Genomic DNA, 21,088 nt, shown 5'->3' with positions numbered 1-21,088 from the left:
TGATAAAACCCCATTGCACTGTATCAAATCATATCGCTTTCCCACTGCCCTCTCTTCATTCAGGGTCACTCTCATGGGCTTCATTCCAAATGGCACCCTACTCCCTTTACAGTACACTACTTTTAACCAGGGCCCTATGGGAAGAAGCGCACTATATAGGGAACAGGGTGCCATTTTGGACACAACCATGATGTTAATGTAGTGGGACAAAGGTCCCATTCACATTCCACAGGTCATCCTGTGTATCCATCTACTCACATCAGTGTACACATACCTGATAGGTGTCTGGTCAAAAGTAATGCACTATGTAGGGAATAGGGTGCCATTTGGGACGACTACTGTGGCTTTGTTAAAACAGGAGTTAATGGCTTGGTTTATTTCTATTCATGAAAATGCACACAAACAACCCACTAGTTTGAATAATGGAAAAAGTAGCTTACTGTACGTGACAGACAGATGGTAAAGCCTACACATGTTTATTGGATGCTCAATGATAAAGAACAGATGGCAGATTTTGATAAGCCTTTACAGGATGGCAAATTAAAAATAAATGTTTTCAGCAATTGATTATATGCCTGATTTTGAAAGCCTTTTGGATTGTGGAGGTAGTGGCAAGCTAACATTCTGCTACAAGGGAAGATGGGAGATCTATAGCGGGCAGTAAAGCAGGAAAAGGTAGTGGCAAGCTAGCAGGAAAAGGTAGTGGCGAGCTAGCAGGAAAAGGTAGTGGCGAGCTAGCAGGAAAAGGTAGTGGCGAGCTAGCAGGAAAAGGTAGTGGCAAGCTAGCAGGAAAAGGTAGTGGCGAGCTAGCAGGAAAAGGTACTGGCAAGCTAGCAGGAAAAGGTAGTGGCAAGCTAGCATTCTTTTACATTCTCTCTCGCTCCATTTTTGGGGTAATTGATTATATCTTGTTTTGAAAGCATTGGAAGAAGAGATAGAGGTTAGTATAGTGGAAGGAAAGATGAGAGATTGGGCATTGGAGGTAGAGAGACGTGTATAGGGGAAGGGGATGAGAGACTGGTCAGACCAGACCAGTCTCTCATGGGGGTACGAGAGCTGATGGACCATGAGGAGGGGGGCTTATCTCCTCCCTCTCTCCCCCGTCTCCCCCTCCCCTCTACCACCCCCAAAGGGCATCTCTGAATAAGGAAGCTTGCTTGGCTTGGGGTACAGGCAGCTTTCTGCATGACTATTTAAACCCACCCACCCAGCCCTCTCTTATCGTCTCTCTTCTCTCCTCTCCTTTCTCTCTTCTCTCCTCCCCTACCAGGTCTTAGGTTTGGTCCTGTCTCATAGCTCAGAACAGAGCATCCACACTATCAATTTAACATATGGATCCAAACCCAAAACAAGCAATACTGGTGTATCACAGTAATATCCTTAGCACAGCAGCAAATTGGACAGAAGAGGAGACAGGAGACAGGAGGAGGAGAGATAGAAAGGGTCATTAGGAGAGAGACAGAGAGACAGCGAGAGATAGAAAGGGTCATTAGGAGAGAGAGAGAGCGAGAGAGAGAGAGAGAGAGCGAGAGAATGGACTGTAATATTCAGGTATGAATAAGCAGACCTTTCTTCTCTTCTCTTCCCCCTCCTCTCCTCTCCAACAGGAGAGGAAGCAGATGATGTCGGCCCCTCTGGACCGCATCTCTTCTGACTGAGCGCATGCAGTGGGCCAGATCCAGGTCCTGGAATCTAGCTAATGAGTCACACCCCAGAGGGTCTGCCTAGCTCCCATTGGCTAAAAGGCCAGAGAGGGGGCGGAGGGGGTGGGTTGGGGAGACCGTGTGTGTGGGCAAGCATCTGTCAGAATAGGTTCCAAATCAAATACCGCACTGTACATTCATATCCAATACAGCACAGCAATGCATCTAAATCAGAGGGGAATGATACTCTAGTCATCTAAAAATATAGCAGGCATTTACTATGAAAAGCTACATTTGTCTGGATTTGTCTTTGTGGATATACTGGTTGGAGTGTGTGTTGAAATCCTGCTGTGCTATTGTTTGTGAGCCTCATTCGTGTCAATTGTAAACTATTGGATGATTGCAAAGCTCCATTTGTTTTTAGTCAACATATGAGTACGGCATTTTGGTATAGATATATGAAAGTGATCGGAGGAGATTTTTCTGTTGGGCTTCGCGGCTCTGAAATGCAGTGACCGCTGTTGTCCAAAAGATGGTGTCACAGTGAAGTGAAATCTCCACCCCCCCCTCACTTCGTTCTTGAAAATATTTGTTCTGCTTGTTCTTGAATCGAAAATACATTTATTCAACACATTTTATTCTCCACTTCTGTTCATTCTTCTGTAAATATTGTCCATATTTTTGGTATTTTTAAGGGTGTTTTGTTACATTTTTTATTTATTTTTGGGGTGTTAGGCTGCTCTAGGGGTTTGCTCATTATGTCCTGTGGTCTTGACTCTCAGAGTTGCAGGATCGTGATGAAAAGTCTATATTTTGGCATGATAGCTAGCTAGCTGGCTGTTTGGATTCAAATAATATGTTTGGAAGTATTAAACCAAGGACTGCATGCTGTGTCCAGAGGTAACCAAGGAAGTTCAGGCACTGCTCAGGGAATGCTCCTTACCACTGCCAAGATGTGGTGGCTTTACGTGCGCTTTTCAGCAGCCATGGCATCACCCAGGTGGGTGTTACATTCCTGGCAATGGAGGACCAGTGCCAGAGAAGGGGCTTCAATGGAGTGAAGCAGGTGTAGTGCGCTGTTAAAGCTTTGGGACTAATGTTTTTCAGACTGTGTTTGTTTCTCCTTGGCTTTTCCATCGATGCCCCCTCCACTGAACCTCCACTGCATTTCCAGCCCAAACAGCCTCCATTTCATCCTAAACTGACCCGAGACTTTTAATCTCCACCATTAAAATTTCGTGTTTGTTATTTCACTTTTTACGTGCTTTGAGATTCTTTGAAAAGCACTACACAATTTCAAAAATGTATGTATTCTTGTATTGAGATTACGTAGAAGTTTCCATTTAAAAAATATATATATATGTACACCGAACAAAAATCTAAACGCAACATGCAACAATTTCAAAGATTTTACTGAGTTACAGTTCATATAAGGAAATCAGTCAATTTAAATAAAATCATTAGATCCTAATCTATGGATTTCACGACTGGGAATACAGATATCTATGTTGGTCACAGATACCTTTAAAATAAAAAAGTAGTGGAGTGGAACAGAAAACCAGTCAGTGTCTGGTGTGACCACCATTTGCCTCATGCAGCGTGACACATCTCCTTCACATAGAGTTGATCAGGCTGTTGATTGTGGCCTATTGAATGTTGTCCAACTCATCTTCAATGGCTGTGTGAAGTTGCTGAATATTGGCTGGAACTGGAACACGCTGTCGTACACGTCGATCCAGAGCATCCTTAACATGCTCAATGGGTGACTTGTCTGGTGAGTATGCAGGCCATGAAAGAACTGGGACATTTTCAGTTTCCAGGAATTGTGTACAGATCCTTGCAACATAGATCTTGTCACGGTATTTCTGTGCATTCAAATTGCCATCAATAAAATTGTGTTCGTTGTCTGTAGCTTATGCCTGCCCATAACCCAGAAATTCTTTGGATGTGCAAACCCACAGTTTCATCAGCTGTCCTGGTGGCTGGTCTCAGATGATCCCGCAGGTGAAGAAGCAGGATGTAGAGGTCCTGGGCTGGCGTGGTTACATGTTGTCTGCGGTTGTGAGGCCGGTTGGACGTACTGCCAAATTCTCTAAAATGACGTTGGAAGCAGTTTATGGTAGAGAAATGAACATTCAATTATCTAGCAACAGCTCTGGTGGACATTCCTGCAGTCAGCATGCCAATTGCACACTTCCTCAAAACTAGAGACATTAGTGGCATTGTGTTGTGTGACAAAACTCCACATTTTAGAGTGGCCTTTTATTGTCCCCAGCACAAGGTGCACCTGTGTAATGATCATGTTTTTTTAATCAGCTTCTTGATTTGCCACACCTCTCAGGTGGGTGGATTAGTTTGGCAAAAGAGAGATTCTCACTGACAGGGATATAAACAAATGTGTGCGCAAAATAAGCTTTTTGTGCGTATTGACACATTTCTGCTATCTTTTATTTCAGCTCATGAAACATAGGACCAACACATTACATGTTGCGTTGATATTTTTGTTCTGTATATTTTGGGACATGAAGTACACTGTCCTATACAGTGCCACTATAGGCTATGACCATGCATATTTCCCTGTTTGTGAACCCAAACCCCTATACACCACAAAAGTTGTATCCTCAGCAGTCTTCCTGCTTAGATTTATGATATAGATTTTAGAAGAAGAAGACAGGGGTGAGGCGCTGTTGCTCTTCTCTCTTCTTTGCCTCCTGAACGGGACGGTTTAGCGTCACCCCCGGCGGCGATGTAACGGTTCACGGTGAGGTCAGGTGGCGGGGTTGGGAGGGAGTTACGCAACGTAACGAGCGTGACTGCCGGGGTGGTTGCTGAGTTCAAGGTGCTTTCCTCGAATGAACGAAAGAACGAACAACGTCATCGCCGTAGACCACTGCGGAGCCTTGACAGGGAGCTCTGGGGCGGAGGAAGGAAGGGAGGAAGGAAAGTAGGAAGAACGGTAGGAATGGGTTCTTCTCCCGTGTTCTTCTTATTTCTTATTTTAATATGTTTTTATATGTGTTTTTGTTCTACCTTGTTATTTTTTGTATTACATTGTTCTTGATTTGTTCTTGATTACTGCATTGTTTGGGTTAGATCTTGCAAGAAAATTTAAACAAGGGACAAGGGATAGATAGAGATGTCAACAAAACTCACATGTCCTTCTACTTAAATGCCTGGGGTGCCATGACCCTAACCCTGTGGAGAAAGAGATAGAAGAAATAGGTAGGAAAGAGGGGGAGGGAAGAATGCATGAGACCTCCCTGGGTTCAAATTTTAATTATTTTCTTTCAAATTACTTTTGTGAGTGTTTGATTGAGCTTATTCTGGAGTGTCAGATAGACAGGATTGATTTGCACTTTTAAGGGACTATTCAATTGGTTACATTATGCCAGGCAAGCTCAATCAAGCGCTAAAGTACTGTGTACAGTACAAACAGTATATGAACCACCTTCAAATACTTTAGTTAACTTAAATATGAAATTAACTTAAATATGATTGTACTATATTTTACTAGTGTCTGTAAATAAATACATAGGTTAGTCTACTATGGTGAGCGAGCGTTGCACCTTTTCATTTTCAATAAGTATTGATTACCCATTTATTTGTCTCGGCCTGCAAATTGTCCTCCTGAAAGGTAGACTATATCCTATTGGCCTATGCAAAATGTAGCAAGGGTTGCTGTCATCATTCTTGCTGCTTCAAGTTCAGTAGCCATACCTGCGCAATCAGGTTCACGTGTGGTCTCAATTAAAAAGAATAGGCTATAGCATGGGGCAGTTATCTTTCCAAGGAAATGTACTTCCTAAATAGGCCTATGATTAGGCTATTAGTTTACTACATTGTCTAGAAAGGCCTAAATATTGATCACCCATATTTATCTGGTAGGCTATAAAAATAGCTCAAGAGAAAGTGTAAGTCTCTCCAACTCTGCTCTCTTCAAACAACATCTAGCATATTGGCTAATCCAGCCCAGTAATACAGATAGCTTAATATAAGGCCATGTGAGAATCTCTGGTAATATACCATATTTCTTAAGTGTTTTTTGCGCGTTTGATATTGCCTATAGGGCACAAAATTGCTGGGACCATGGTTGGCAAGTGAGATGTGTCACATACGCCTAAAAAAACATTGCGGGACTGTGCTTGGGTTTAGGACCAGTTCTTGCGGCTACCTGGTGGGAGTCGGACAGAAAGCCAGTGGATGGTGGTATGAAAAGCTGTGGGTGCAGGCAGGAGCGGGATGAAGAAATCCAACACAGACCTCTACCGTGCACCATGACAGTGAACCCTGTAACTTTAGAACTGCTTATTACTTTGTCAGTGTGAAAAGTAGAGAATTAACTCAGGGAAACTGACAGATAAATAACGTTACATAGCCATACTGACTAAATAAAAACTCACATTGCACTGAAAAAATGTCACAATATCAATCTTCAATCATTTGGCCGACGGCTTCATCGTTTGATTTACGTCTAGTGTCATTGAGGCAAAAAGAATAGCTAACATTTGCCAACTTTTGGCCAGCTCTCTGTTAAAACGGGACAAAACAAAGGCTACAAAACATGTCCCTACAAACAACAGCTGTTAGTAATAATAATAGATAGTAATAATAGCCACCTCATATCGCTATCTGACAGGTAACTAGAGGCTAGAGCTGACCTGGCTGTGGTAGCTACTAGCTAGCACAGCTAATTCATTCATCTCAGTTGAGAGGGGATAAAAACATTACACGTCAGTTACAATACTAGCTCAGCACTGCGCATAAATACTAGTTTTGTTTTTTATGTTAAGTTAAACAGCAGTTACCTTGTCAGCTACATCAGTCAACTAAAGAGCAGACCGTTTCTGCTCTACTTGCTGGCTTTTACATCTCGGTGAAAAAGCACAACACATACACACTGAACTATGCTCAACTCTCCCGTGCTGGTCCAGCCAGCCTTCCAGAGGCTTTGCCTTCACACAGCCTATCAACCCGCACAGTGGTGTCCGCACCGTCCTAAATCCAGCCGGCTAAACACTCCAAACAGTCTACCCGACCACTCTGAGGCGTCCACATGGTCCTAAAGCACACCGTTGCCTTTTTTGTATCACATTGTACTGATAAAACCCCCTCCCCAGTGAAAGTTGCACCCTTGGCTGAATGTATCTCAGTTTGATGTAGTCAGTGTTGGTGTGTGCAATTGCATTTGCCTATAAAAGGCTTAGCTGACAGATGTCACCCGAGGCCCTACCGCTGGGGTCAAAGGTTCACCGCGGTCTGGGGCCCTCTGCTGGACACATCTAAAAACAGCCTCCAATGCAACTGGATAATCTATCCGCACAGACACACACTTAGACGTGTGTATAGGTAGAATAGAAAGTAAACACACGCACGCATGCAGACCCAACACATTGAAGCCTTGGGCACAATTTATTTTGGTGTATTTGTCTCAATCTCCTCAGCTTTTCTCTCGTTCTTTCTCGCCCGCTCTCACACACACACACACACACAAACAAGTCCAAACACTGGGCTGATCCCATCCTCATCTGACCCTCTCACCCCATCTGAGACCTCCTTGCATAAAGTGTTATGCAGCTCTGCACAGCGCTTTGCAAAGCAAATCCCGATGACAGACTGACAGAGAATTAGATAGAGAGACACGCACATATGCACACACACACACATGCATGGAGGCACACACACACACACATACGCACACACACGCATGGACGCACACGCACGCAGCACACACACGTATGGACGCACTTGTACACACACACACACACACACACACACACACACACACAGAGAGCACACAGATTTACCTCAAACCAATACAGGATTTACTCTGTATGTAATTCTATATGTAACTGTAAAACGGTTCCTCCAAACATTAACAAAGTATGTATTGAAAATGTTACTTTTATCTGCAGGTAATGTAGGGATGTTGATTGAGGAGAATCCAAGCCAGAATCGGAGAACTTTCGAATGTTCTAGAAGGGTAACAAGAGTGTATTGCCGTAGTGTATTGCAGAGTGCTACTTGTGTTATGTATGGGTTATGAATGTGTTATGTATGGGTTGTGAATGGGTTATGTATGGGTTGTGAATGTGTTATGTATGGGTTGTGAATGTGTTATGTATGGGTTGTGAATGGGTTATGTATGGGTTGTGAATGTGTTATGTATGGGTTATGAATGTGTTATGTATGGGTTGTGAATGTGTTATGTATGGGTTGTAATGTGTTATGTATGGGTTGTGAATGTGTTATGTATGGGTTGTGAATGTGTTATGTATGGGTTATGAATGTGTTATGTAGGCACTCTTCAAATATCACCAGGTGTTACCGAAAAAAAAATCCTAATTCTGAAAGAACCATCTGGCCCTGTCTGATACCGTATTCATGTTTTCTCTCTTTTCTTGCAGGTTATGGAAGGGAAAGTTATTCAATTTGGTTTTATCTCGATTACCGGGATGAAAATATCATGGTGCGAAGAGCAACGCCAGTTTCAGGAGAGGAGATTAAACATTGATTATGTATGTATAATGAAGTCACTCTTGTCTGGCCTGGCCTGGAACAACTGTTTTCCTTTACTTAGGTACTGAGTAGAGTAGATGGGGTGTATAAAAGTGGTAGCGAAATAGATGGAGAGAGGGGATGCAGTGAGAGGGAGAGAGAGGGAGGCAGGGAACAGAGAGAGAGAAGATAGGGAAGAAAGAGAGAGAGGAGAGAGAGGGAGACAGAGAGAAAGGAGGGAGACAGAGAGCACAGAGAGAGATGAGAGCAAAGAGACAGAAAGAGAAAAGAGAGAGAGAGAGCGAGAGAGAAAACACAGGGAGCGAGCAGAGATGAGTAAAACGGACCAGAGGCAAATACGAGAGGCTAGCGGAGAGGGAGGGAGGGAGAGGAATCTCATTGGCTCGGTGGCTAGGCCGTGACGAGCGGATTAGAGTGTGTCTGCTCTGGTTGTGTTTGTTTGATGTATCGGTGGCAGCAGGCCTGAGTTTGTAGCCTACTGCCTAGCCTATAGACTGGTGCAGAGTAAGAGGCTTGGAGGCTTGGGGCTCCAGCCAGCCAGGGCAGAAATGGCTTTTGTCAGTGAGTGCCCCCTTAGCTCAATCCTCCACAGATTTTCATGAGTGATTTCACAACACATGGTCCCAGTGAAAATAGACTAATTAGGCCCTATATACACAGTGTGCAGAACAGGAACGTAATGCAGAGAAGAGCAGAGCTATAGCCTAGTCAAGTCAATTTGAGAGTCAACCCGTGAGCCTGCTGACACAATGGTATTTAGGTTATTTTAGAGTAGCTTAAACACATAGGCCTATTCAATGCCTGCTTGAATATATAGGCCTATCCTATAGTTGAAGTAGTAGGCTAATCTGCGATCTCGTGGAAAATGTACACAGTGACATGGTGTGCTGGGAGAATAGTAATATAGTGCATATCCTGCTCATAAAACCATATCCATTACTGGGGATTTTTAACAGCGAGGTCAAGAGTTCACACGGCATCAAACGGGAAGCGAGAGAGAGCGCTAGAAATATGCTGCCGATGCCATGGCAACTGCCGCCCGTGGTCTGGTCTTGAGTTTATCTGAAACTGAATCTGAGAGCGAGAACTCCAGAAACCACCGCTACACGAGGCTTTATATTTCAAGCTGGTGCAGGTGATGCGCTCTGACGGAGAACATGCATGGGCACGCACTGACGCAGGCCGGGTGCTTGCTCACTCCCTGCGCACCGCTCTTAGCGCAATCCTCTCGCGCACATGGTCTGTTACTGTTGTTTTCACAACATTTCGAAATAGGTTTTATTCATACGTCTGCTGGCGAAATGGGAAAGGGTGAATGTATTTCCGGTCTATATGCTCAATAGTCTGTGCTGTTGTTGAGTTAATTATCCCTTTGGAATAAAATGATAAGGATGAATTCCAGTAGAGGTGGAAGGCAATACGCCTTTGTCTGCATTATTTAATAAAAGGAAAAAAGCATTTTTTTGTCTTATTATAAGTAACAACATTTAATTGAGAATCTTTCTTGTGATTAAAAACATGTGGAGGGTAGCAACCCTTTCGACCGTGTGTGTGTGTGTGTGTGTGTGTGTGTGTGTGTTGTGCTGTACAATGTAGCCTGTGTACTGTTGCCCTCGTTATTCCATCACATAAGACCGAGGTCTGATAAAAATAGGAAACTGACGCATGAATAGTGACTACGCCTGTCGCCATGAATGTTAATTTAGTGAACCTAACATCAAAATGTGTTTTCATCTCACCGATGTGCAAACTCACCCCCCCCCCCCCCCCCCCCCCTGGCCTAAATGTTTTGGAAATGTAGGCTATAAAAAAGCGCTTATGAAATGTATCATTCTCCATGAACTTAGTATGACCTAATTGTGCTGTGGTGTAACAACACGTGCTAGCCTCTGTTTAACCTTTTTAGGTCAACTGCCATCGGCTGTTTAAAGGGGAAAGTGCCATGGCATTTTAGTGCCAAACATCATATCTGTCTCTTGCATTCTGTCTCTCGTCTCTGTCCTCGGCGCATGACATTCTCCTCGCGTGAACCGCATGTCCAGTAGGCCTAGCTCTGTAAAGAAAAATTAAATTATAGACTATACCATCATTAAAATTACATAAAATATGCTCACATTAGCTCCAGATCTCAATTGTAAAATATCTCCATATTTCATCTCAGTCAGAAAAAAACGGGTAAAAACTGGTTAAAACAATTATTTTGTGTTGCTTCAAATTTTGGGATTGCATTGTGCTTTTGCAATTATAAAAAATGTCACCCTACTAAATAAGCTGTTTTGTTTTCCTGTAGCAGAGTAAATTGATCTAAGATGTGTGCCTGTAAATATAATGTATACCGGTAATTCATATATATTTCATTATAATAGTCTAAATAATAGTACAACGCCTAAACAACAATATATTTTTGAAAATGTTTGAGCAAATCCACGGTGGAAAGAGATAACCCATAGGTTACCTACAGATATTCTGCCTATACACAATTTGAAACAGGTAGGCCTAATATTAAAACTGTAATAGAATTGTATAATTAATTTAGCTATTGTAATACTGTACAATTCAATTTCATATACAATAATATCTCGTTCATAGCCTATGAAATTAACGCAATACGTATTTATTTACCAGGTAGGCCTATTTTGCATGCTCCCTTTGAGGTGAATAAAAATTCCATTACTTTGCTCATTTGAACATAGGGTTACATTTGAATAATTAATGACATTAGAGGAAAATAGGAGAATGAAATGATCAGAACTGCACACTACTCAATGGTTTGCCACGAGACTCGAGCCTAAATTCTTCCTAGAATGTGCACAACCACACGCGAGCAGGCGGGCACACTACATGCTGAACGAACTTGTTGACGGCCCATCGGACACAACTGCAGAAAAACAGGTAACTTAAGTAGTAATAACAATAGAACATTATTCATTATTATTATGTTTTTAAAGTGAAAAATTTATAGGCGTTTGAAATTTCAAAAATTAGTTTAGACTTTAATAAAAGTGATTTTAGAGTGTGCTGAGATTAACTGCCATTTCGCCTTGTTGCATGCACGCGGATTTGTGTAGGATATGCTATGCTTTGTGACAATATATTTGAATAAACATATAATCTCACTTTAGTTGCACTTTGACTGAACATTATGTTAACATTAATAAAACAAAACATAATTACATTTTATTTGGGTTATTATTATTATTTTCACATTTCTATTTCATCTGGTTACTAATTAACTACGTTTTTTTTTTTTCAATTAATCCCTACAGTTTTATAACAAGAAAGGAAAACGTTTCTAAATAGAACATGGAATCACTTGAATTCGACGGAGCCAAGGACCCAGCGCGCAAAGCAAGGCAGGCACCTCTGCGCAACCCATGTCCCTGCGCACGGTGCATTCACAGTTCACGGGCTCCTCGACCTAAATGCGATGTGACGGGAGAACCTTTACTGAAACAAACGGGAAAATAGTATCAGGGAAGGCTGACCGAACTGTGAACCGAGGTCCTAACACGGATCAAATTAACAACAACGAAAATAGCACTGCGTTTTCAGATCGCTTATGCGCGAAGCAGCAAATGCAGCCAGCTGTGTCAGGTCTCCTTAGCGCTCGGATGCATAGTAAATGTAGCCTACGCTTCAAGTTCCAGGACGCAGGCGGGCACCCTCGGCGAGCGTCCTGGGACCGTGGTTTCTGAACCCCAGACACCAAGATGTAACTAAAATGAGTAGTTCAGGAAATAATACTTTCTCAGTCTGCATCCCTTTGGCAAACAGGGAGAAGGCTACAATAATAGTCTACTACATTATCTCTCTTTCATCGTGGCATCGGCTGAACTAAGTAACCTAGATGATGATGCCAATTATGAGTGTCTGTCCTAGTCCTTGCCATCTTTGGCATATAGCTTGTCATTCAAAAAAGTCTGTCCACTTACATAGGTGTACATGGTGTGAGAATGCCAAGAGTGTGCAAAGCTGTCATCAAGGCAAAGGTTGGCTATTTGAAGAATCTCAAATATAAAATATATTTAGATTTGTTTAACTTTTTTTTGGTTACTACATGATTCCATATGTGTTATTTCACAGTTTTGATGTCTTCACTATTATTCTACAATGTAGAAAACAGTAAAAAGAAAGTTAAACCCTTGAATGAGTAGGTGTTCTAAAACTTTTGACCGGTAGTGTGTGTATGTATATATATGATGGCACACTAGCCTGCATGTATTCTGATTACAAAGTAGCCTATACACCTTTTCAGATGTTGTGCATAATAATAACCAGTTTGGGACCTATACTTTCCATCATCATCATTCAATCCTGTCACTCAGTCATAATTTAGAGGTAGAGATGTTACACAACTCTTTATACTGAATCTTGACATGCAGGTTCACTTAACTGATGGGTCATCAACTTATCAGCCGACGGCTCTATAGGGACCTCTCAGATGACAATCATGCTATAAGAATGGCTATGCTGAGTTAGAAATGGCACCCTTTTCCATAGTGCACTACTTTTGAGCAGGGCCATGCAATGTCTTGGCTCAGTCCAAAATGTGCCGCTATGGGCCCTAGTTAAAAGTAGTGTACTACATAGGGAATAGGATGCCATTTCGGATGCTACCCATAGTGTGCTTGACCTGGTATCGGATCTGGGTTAAGTTACTATTTGAAATCTTTCAAATGCTTCAAATGTTTGCTTTAGGCTGCCTGGAGTGCCAGGTGGGTGGGATTTACAGTTTTTGAACTTTTCTATTAGTCCATTAAGCCAGGCAAGCTCAATCAAGCACATATAATGTACTTGAAATCATTTCAAATAGTAATTGAACCCAGGTCTGAGTGTTAGAGGACTGCAGCTGGATGCGGTTGGCTCGACATTCATGATCATCAGAAGGAGTTACACAGCAGCCTGTTATTAAGAAAATGCCTTGAAGTGCTTTGAAGCCAATGTTATGTATGTCATCAGCTAATTAATTCCACTGCTGGCAATCTGGGCTGGGGTAGAGGAGCAGTAAAAGAAGGAGGCGGAGGCAGAGAAGGACGGGGGAGTAGGAGGAGGACAGGGAGATGAACAGTTCACTCTCTGTTGTTTACCCTTTTAATATTCTACTTTTTAAATGATTTTTTCCCCCAGACAATTATAAAGACCCCCCAAAAAAGAATTATAATAATAATATAAAGATAACAAGCTAATATACATTATATATAAGTTAAACTAAATCAAATAACAAATAGCAACAGGTACCAGTATCAGCAGCAAATGCAGTTAGCTAATGTACAGTTAGCATTATAACTTGGAGACAAATAGCAGCAGATACATTTTCATAAAACAGTTATATTTTCAGAGCTTTTCCAGATCAACTAGTACAATTCTTCTTCTTATTACTATTATTATTATTATTATTATTATTATTATTATTTCCTTTCCCTCTCTTTCTATGAAGCAAGGATACTCGCTGGGTCTCAGGATGCCCAACACCTTTTAAAAATCTTTCCCCCCCCCAAAAAAACAGTAAAGAAACCCATACTTTCAAGAATGTGGGACCGCTATACTCTAAGTCCATTGTACATTTTTCGAATGGAAAAACATCTGCAACTTCTTTTACCCACAAGTGAAAAGCGGGTGGGTTTTCATTTTCCCAACACACAAGAATACATTTCTTTGCAAAGTATGAAGTAGTTATCAGCAACCTTGTCTGAGTCAAGAGTAATATTTAGCATGTAATTAAGGAGGTAAAGGCTTGGAGATTGTACCAATTCTAGATAAAAAAATGATCTGAGTGGCTGTATGAATAGAGCGCCAGTTGTTCATCCTTCTAATCACTTGCCCCCAGGCCTGTGTGTTTGTGTTTGTGCGCGCTCTCTACTAAACCCTGCCACCTAAAGTTTGCAAACGGCAGGATGGCTTCATGCATCCAAACATGTAGCCTCAGTCCATTAGCTAGAGGCACGTCACAGTCAGACTTGGTCACTCCCACAATAGGGCTGTTACAACACATCTATGGGAAGGGTGAACTCTTTCTCAATTAAGTTGGATAGATTATATGGGAATTACCTTTGCTACACATTATTTGAATACATAAAGCTACCTTTTACTTGAATTCAAATTAGCTTGAATAAGTGTTAGTAATCAAAGGAATGAATTTCAGATAAAAGACCAATGAGAGGGAGGGATATGGAGATTGTGAGGTGAGGAGCATATCGTTTTATCACCAGAGTCAAAAGCATAGTGAGAGAGAGAGCTCATTCATCGTCACAGAGGAAAAGTAATACATGTTTTCTGCTTTAAAGGAGAAGCTAAAGCAAGAGGGATGGGTATGAGAGAGCGTGAAAGAGAGAGGTCCCCTTCCCTTCCCTGCTTTAAAGCAAGCGATCCATTAAGTGGAGGGCAGAGCAGGGATCAGTGCTCTAGGGCCTGGTGTAATCCATGGTAAGACATGATGAAGGAGTAGGGTTTAAAAGCCTGCACAGGCTGCTGCGGAGAGAGGGAGATGTCACTTCCTTTAAAAGCGTAAGAGCACAATCTCACCGGTATAAATGCCACATTTGCATCTGCTGAAGGGGACAGGGAAGGGAGGAGCAGGGAGAAGGAAGAAGGGAGGGGAGAGGGGGAAGAAGAGAGGAGGGGAGGGTGCTTTCGTCTTCCTTTCCTTCACAGGTTTTCATTGTCATTCATTATCACTCACAAACAGGTACAGACCTAGACTGGCCTCATATACTGGCGTCCTGTTGTGTTATTGATCCCTATTGATTTCTCCAACCGGCTAATGGGGGGGTCACGGAGAGTACAGCTAGAATAAACTCACAAAGCATAGACATACTGTATGTCAGCAAGGTCCTTGCAATATTGTACTGTTCCTAGTATAAGGTGATAAGGGGAGGAGTGGGGTCGGGTGGAAAGGGGAGGATGAGGGGGTATGAGAGAGGACGAGAAAGGGGAAAGGAGAGAGAAAAGGGTGAGTCGGGAGGAGAGGGAAAAGAAGGGAGGGTATGTCGGGAGGAAAGGGGTGAGTCGGTAGGAGAGGAAACGAGCGAGAACAGTTGAGTCCAGAGAAAGGTAGGAGAGATGAGGAGGAGAGAGATAAGGCACTTTAACAGTCTCCCCGAGCCCTCCTTTAAAGAGCTGATCTTGTAACCCTCTCAGAATGGTTTCACACTCTGCTCGTGTTCTTCAGAATTTTTTTACATTTCAGTCATTTAGCAGACGCTCTTATCCAGAGCGACTTACAGTAGTGAATGCATACATTTCATAAAAAAAAAAATTCTCCGTACTGGTCCCCCGTGGGAATCGAACCCACAACCCTGGCGTTGCAAACACCACGCTCTACCAACTGAGCCACACGGGACCCATCATATAGCACCTCTCAGAAGACTGAAGAGCCATTACCTGAGCAGCACAGTATAATGTAGTGGATATGCATAGTGTGGTGGGCCTGCTCCGATCTGTCTCATATCTCGCAAAGGGTAATGGGATAACTCGAAAGTAGTCCGGCTACAATGGGCTGCCATGACATTAAAAAATATTATGTAGGTGACATTGTCTAATGAACCCAATTACACCTTCAAATAGTAAAAATGAGTATAACCTAAAACAATACATCTGTAATTGATTGTGAAGTTTTTTTGCTCAAGAAGTCTTAGTTGCTAAATTTGACATCTAGCTAAGAAGTTTGATTCTTGACGGAGCAGTATTTCTGGAGTTTAACAATGTGCACGACAACAAGCTAGCTTAAATTTGTCCATTAGTTGGCTAACATAGCTCTAAGCCAGTCACTGAAAGGAATAGGAAGCTAACCTAGTGCACACACTCAAGGCTGAACACCAAATGTTTCCTCCATAAGCTAGATACATTTAGCAACATTATTTTACCACAATGAATGAGTTATGAAGAAGCAGCTAGCGCTGCCTGTTCTGCCACGAGTCATAGCCTCCTGTCAGTTTAGCTGCTGCTGCGCTCAGCTGACCCCAACGTTAGTAGCAATTGTGGAGAAACATTCTGATCTACGGACTGTTTTCTGACAACAGTCCCTCTTCATTTTGGGACAGAGTGTCTACAACTTCAGGGCAAACTAAGCAAGCTGTTTATTTGTCAGTAAAGGTATAACTAACTAGTTATGTTCGTAAGCAAGCTACAACAAGTTGGCTAAGCAGCTGATCAAGTCATGGCGACCGACGTGGTTTCACATAATTTTAGCAGGACCTACCCACTGGCATCGCGTAGGAGTGACCTGGATGGAAAATTCTTGAGGATAATAGCGGATGATATTGCCACTCCGATATGCCACTGCCATATCTTCAATTTAAGGCTACTAGAAAGTGTGTATCCTCAGGCCTTAAGGGAAGCAAAAGCCATTCCGCTATGCTATTTTACTGTAAACAAATAATTGACAGACTTTCAGCATGTTTATTGGGAAGGATGTTCAACAAGCACAGCACTCACAGAAATGACTGAATGAGAGAAATTGATGATAAAAAGATTGTGGGGGCTGTTTTTGTTAGACTTCAGGGCGGCTTTTGACATTATCGATCATAGCCTGCTGCTGGAAAAAAATGTATGTGTTATGGCTTTACACCTCCTGCTATACTGTGGATAAAGAGTTATCTGTCTAACAGAACACATAGGGTGTTCTTTAATGGAATCCTGTCCAACATAATGGAATCAGGAATTCCCCAGGGCAGCTGTTTAGGCCCCTTACTATTTTCAATCTTTACTAACGACATGTGACTGGCTTTGAGTAAAGCCAGTGTGTCACGCCCTGACCTGAGAGAGCCATTTTTCTCTGTTTAGTTAGGTCAGAGTGTGATATGGGGTGGGCATTCTATGTATTGTATTTCTTTGTTTTGGCCGAGTATGGTTCCTAATCAGAGGCAGCTGTCTATCATTGTCTCTGATTGGGAATCATACTTAGGCAGCCTTTTCCCATCTGTGTTTGTGGGTAGTTGTTTTCTGTTTTGTTATTTGTTACCTGACAGAACTGTTGGCTTTTCGTTGTTGTTATTTTTGTTCTAGTGTTCTCAGTATTAAATAATTATGAACACTTACCATGCTGCGCTTTGGTCGCCTCCAGTGATGATCCATGGCGCGGAACCTGTAGTGACGATCCAGGGCACGGAGCCTCCTGAGATGGTCCACAGTCCGGAACCACCTGAGACAACCCACAGTCCGGAACCTCCAGCGTCGTTCCCCAGTCCGGAACCTCCAGCGACGGTCCGCAGCCCGGAGTCTTCAGCGACGGTCCGCAGCCCGGAGTCTTCAGCGACGGTCCGCAGCCCGGAGTCTTCAGCGACGGTCCGCAGCCCGGAGTCTTCAGCGACGGTCCGCAGCCCGGAGTCTTCAGCGACGGTCCGCAGCCCGGAGTCTTCAGCGGCGGTCTGCAGTCCATGGGCTCCAGCGGCGGTCTGCAGTCCGGAGTCTCCAGCGGCGATCTGCAGTGCAGTGCCTCCGGCGCTGATCCACATTCCGGTTCCTCCTCCGACAATCCACAGTCCGGCAATACAAAAGTGGAGGGATCAGCGGTCGGAGTGGGGGCTACGCCCCGAACCGGAGCCGCCACCAAGGGTAGATGCCCACCCAGACCCTCCCCTATAGGTTCAGGTTTGCGGCCGGGAGTCCGCACCTTTGGGGGGGAGGGGGGTACTGTCACGCCCTAACCTGAGAGAGACGTTTTTCTCTGTTTAGTTAGGTCAGGGTGTGATATGGGGTGGGCTTTCTATGTATTGTATTTCTTTGTTTTGGCCGAGTATGGTTCCAAATCAGAGACAGCTGTCTATCGTTGTCTCTGATTGGGAATCATACTTAGGCAGCCTTTTCCCACCTGTGTTTGTGGGTAGTTGTTTTCTGTTTTGTTATCTGTTACCTGACAGAACTGTTGGCTTTTCGTTGTTGTTATTTTTGTTCTAGTGTTCTCAGTATTAAATAATTATGAACACTTACTACACTGAGCTTTGGTCCCCTTCTTCTAACGACAGCCATTACACAGTGTGTCTATGTATGCGGATGACTCAACACTATACACTTCAGCTACTATAGCGACTGAAATGACTGCATCACTTAACAAAGAGCTGCAGTTGGTTTCAGAATGGGTGGCAAGGAATAAGTTAGTCCTAAATATTTCCAGAACTAAAGGCATTGTATTTGGGACAAATCATTCACTAAACCCTAAACCTCAACTAACTCTTGTAACGAATAATGTGGAAATTGAGCAAGTTGAGATGACTAAACTGCTTGGAGTAACCCTGGATTGTAAACTGTCATGGTCAAAACATATTGATACAACAGTAGCTAAGATGGGGAGAAGTCTGTCTATAATAAAGCACTGCTCTGCCATCTTAACACTATCAACAAGGCAGGTCTACAGGCCCTAGTTATGTCGCACCTGGACTACTGTTCAGTATTGTGGTCAGGTGCCACAAAGAGGGACTTAGGAAAATTACAATTGGCTCAGAACAGGGCAGCACGGCTGGCCCTTAAAAGTACACAGGGAGCTAACATTAATGATATGCATGTCAATCTCTCATGGCTCAAAGTGGAGGAGAAATTTACTTCATCACTACTTGTTTTTTAAGAAGTGTTGACAAGCTGAATGTCCTGAGCTGTCTGTTTAAACTACTAGCACACAGCTCGGCCATGCATACCCCACAAGACATGCCACCAGAGGTCTCTTCACAAGTCCAGAACAGACTATGGGAGGCGCACAGTACTACATAGAGCCATGACTACATAGAACACTATTCCACATCAGGTAACTGATGCAAGCACTAGAATCACAAAAAAATGCACCTTATGGAACAGCAGCTAGACTTGGCAGCAGCTAATGGGGATCCCTCATAAATACAAATACAAAATGCTGGGCACAGACGTTAATTCAAAGTCTATTCCACATAATTTCATAAAAATTACTTGGAAACAACGTTGATTCAATCAGTTTGTGCCCAGTGGGTAGCCACCACTTCGTTTCAAATGTTTTGCAAATTCAATTGCAAAGTATTAAATCACTGTCACGACGTGTGTGTAACAAGTGCGCCGAGAGCCGGGAAGCAGGTTCAGGGAGTGAGTGTTTTAATAAATAAATGCAACTAAATACCAAACAAGAAACACAAACAACGCACAGACATGACACTGGAACAGAAACAATAACGCCTGGGGAAGGAACCAAAGGGAGTGACATATATAGGGAAGGTAATCAGGGAAGTGAGTCCAGGTGAGTCTGATGATGCGCAGGTGCGCGTAACGATGGTGACAGGTGTGCGCCAAAAAGAGCAGCCTGGTGACCTAGAGGCCAAAGTAGGAGCACACATGACAGTACTCCCTCTCCAATGAGCGGGTCCAGCCACAGGACGCCGACCAAAATGACGATCCCGGGGATCAGGAGCAGACCGGACACCTCTGCAGAGGCGTGGGAAACCTGTCAATCCGGCTGAGACACAGGACCATGGCAACCTAGAGTGCCGGAGAGAGAGCAAACCTGACGGGACCCCTCCACGGCGCGTTCGGCTCCAGCCGCAGGACGCCAACCCAAGGCACGATCCCAGGGATCAGGAGCGGACCAGTCACCCCTGCTGATGCGAGGGAACCTGTCGCCGGCTGGGACGCGGGAACCCAACAGACTGGCTGAGGCAGGGGAGCCTGGCGATCCAGCTGAGGCATGAGAGCCTGACGAGCCGGTGGTCACAGGGGAGCCTGGGGATCCGACGAAGGCATGAAAGCCAGACGAGCCGGCGGAGGCAGGGGAGCCTGGTGATCTGGCTGAGGCATGAAAGCCTGTTGCGGCTCCCGGACCCGACGTCATTCCACCTGACACAAAAAAAAACGCTCCCTGATGCTTCCCTTAGGTGAGGTGTAATTCTGTAACGAGTGCGCTGAGAGTCGGGAAGCAAGTTTAGGGAGTGAGTGTTTAAATAAATAAATGCAACTAAATACCAAACAAGAAACACAAACAACGCACAGACATGACACTGGAACAGAAACAATAACGCCTGGGGAAGGAACCAAAGGGAGTGACATGTACAGTTGAAGTCAGAAGTTTACATACACTTAGGTTGGAGTCTTTAAAACTCGCTTTTCAACCACTCCACAAATTTCGTGTTAATTAACAAACTATAGTTTTGGCAAGTCGGTTAGGACATCTACTTTGTCTATGACACAAATAATGTTTCCAACAATTGTTTATAGACAGATTATTTCACTGTATCTCAATTCCAGAGGGTCAGAAGATTACATACAATAAGATGACTGTGCCTTTAAACAGCTTGGAAAATGTCTGAAAATTATGTCATGGCATCATTTAGAAGCTTCTGATAGGCTAATTGACATCATTTGAGTCAATTGGAGGTGTACCTGTGGATATATTTCAAGGCCTACCTTCAAACTCAGTGCCTCTTTGCTTGACATCATGGGAAAATCAAAATAAATCAGCCAAGACCTCAGAAAAAAAATTGGAGACCTCTACAAGTCTGGTTCATCCTTGGGAGCAATTTCCAAACGCCTGAAGGTACCATGTTCATCTGTACAAACAATTGTACGCAAGTTTAAACACCATGGGACCACGCAGACATCATACCGCTCAGGAAGGAGACGCGTTCTGTCTCCTAGAGATGAACGTATTTTGGTGCAAAAAGTGCAAATCAATCCCAGAACAACAGCAAAGGACCTTGTGAAGATGCTGGAGGAAACAAAAGATACAAAAGTATCTATATCCACAGTAAAACGAGTCATATATTGACATAACCTGAAAGGCCGCTCAGCAAGGAAGAAGCCACTGCTCCAAAACCGCCATAAAAAAGCCAGACTACGGTTTGCAACTGCACATGGGGACAAAGATTTTTTGGATACTTTTTGGAGAAATGTCCTCTGGTCTGATGACCATTGTTATGTTTGAAGGAAAAAGGGTAATGCTTGCAAGCCGAAGAACACCATCCCAACCGTGAAGCATGGGG

General features: G+C 43.4%; 1 non-coding gene across 1 annotated transcript; it reads right to left on the bottom strand.

The window, feature by feature from the left end:
* Positions 1 to 15,424: 15,424 nt before the first annotated feature.
* On the bottom strand, positions 15,425 to 15,500 carry trnaa-ugc (transfer RNA alanine (anticodon UGC)). Its single transcript has one exon. It is a non-coding gene; the product is annotated as a tRNA-Ala (tRNA).
* Between the last annotated feature and the right edge of the window lie 5,588 nt (positions 15,501 to 21,088).

The sequence above is a fragment of the Salmo salar genome, chromosome 07, assembly GCF_965601325.2.
Source record: "Salmo salar chromosome 07, fSalSal1, whole genome shotgun sequence".
Taxonomy (NCBI): domain Eukaryota; kingdom Metazoa; phylum Chordata; class Actinopteri; order Salmoniformes; family Salmonidae; genus Salmo; species Salmo salar.
The sequence above is the reverse complement of the archived record's forward strand: the minus strand, read 5'-3'. Positions and strand labels throughout refer to the sequence as shown.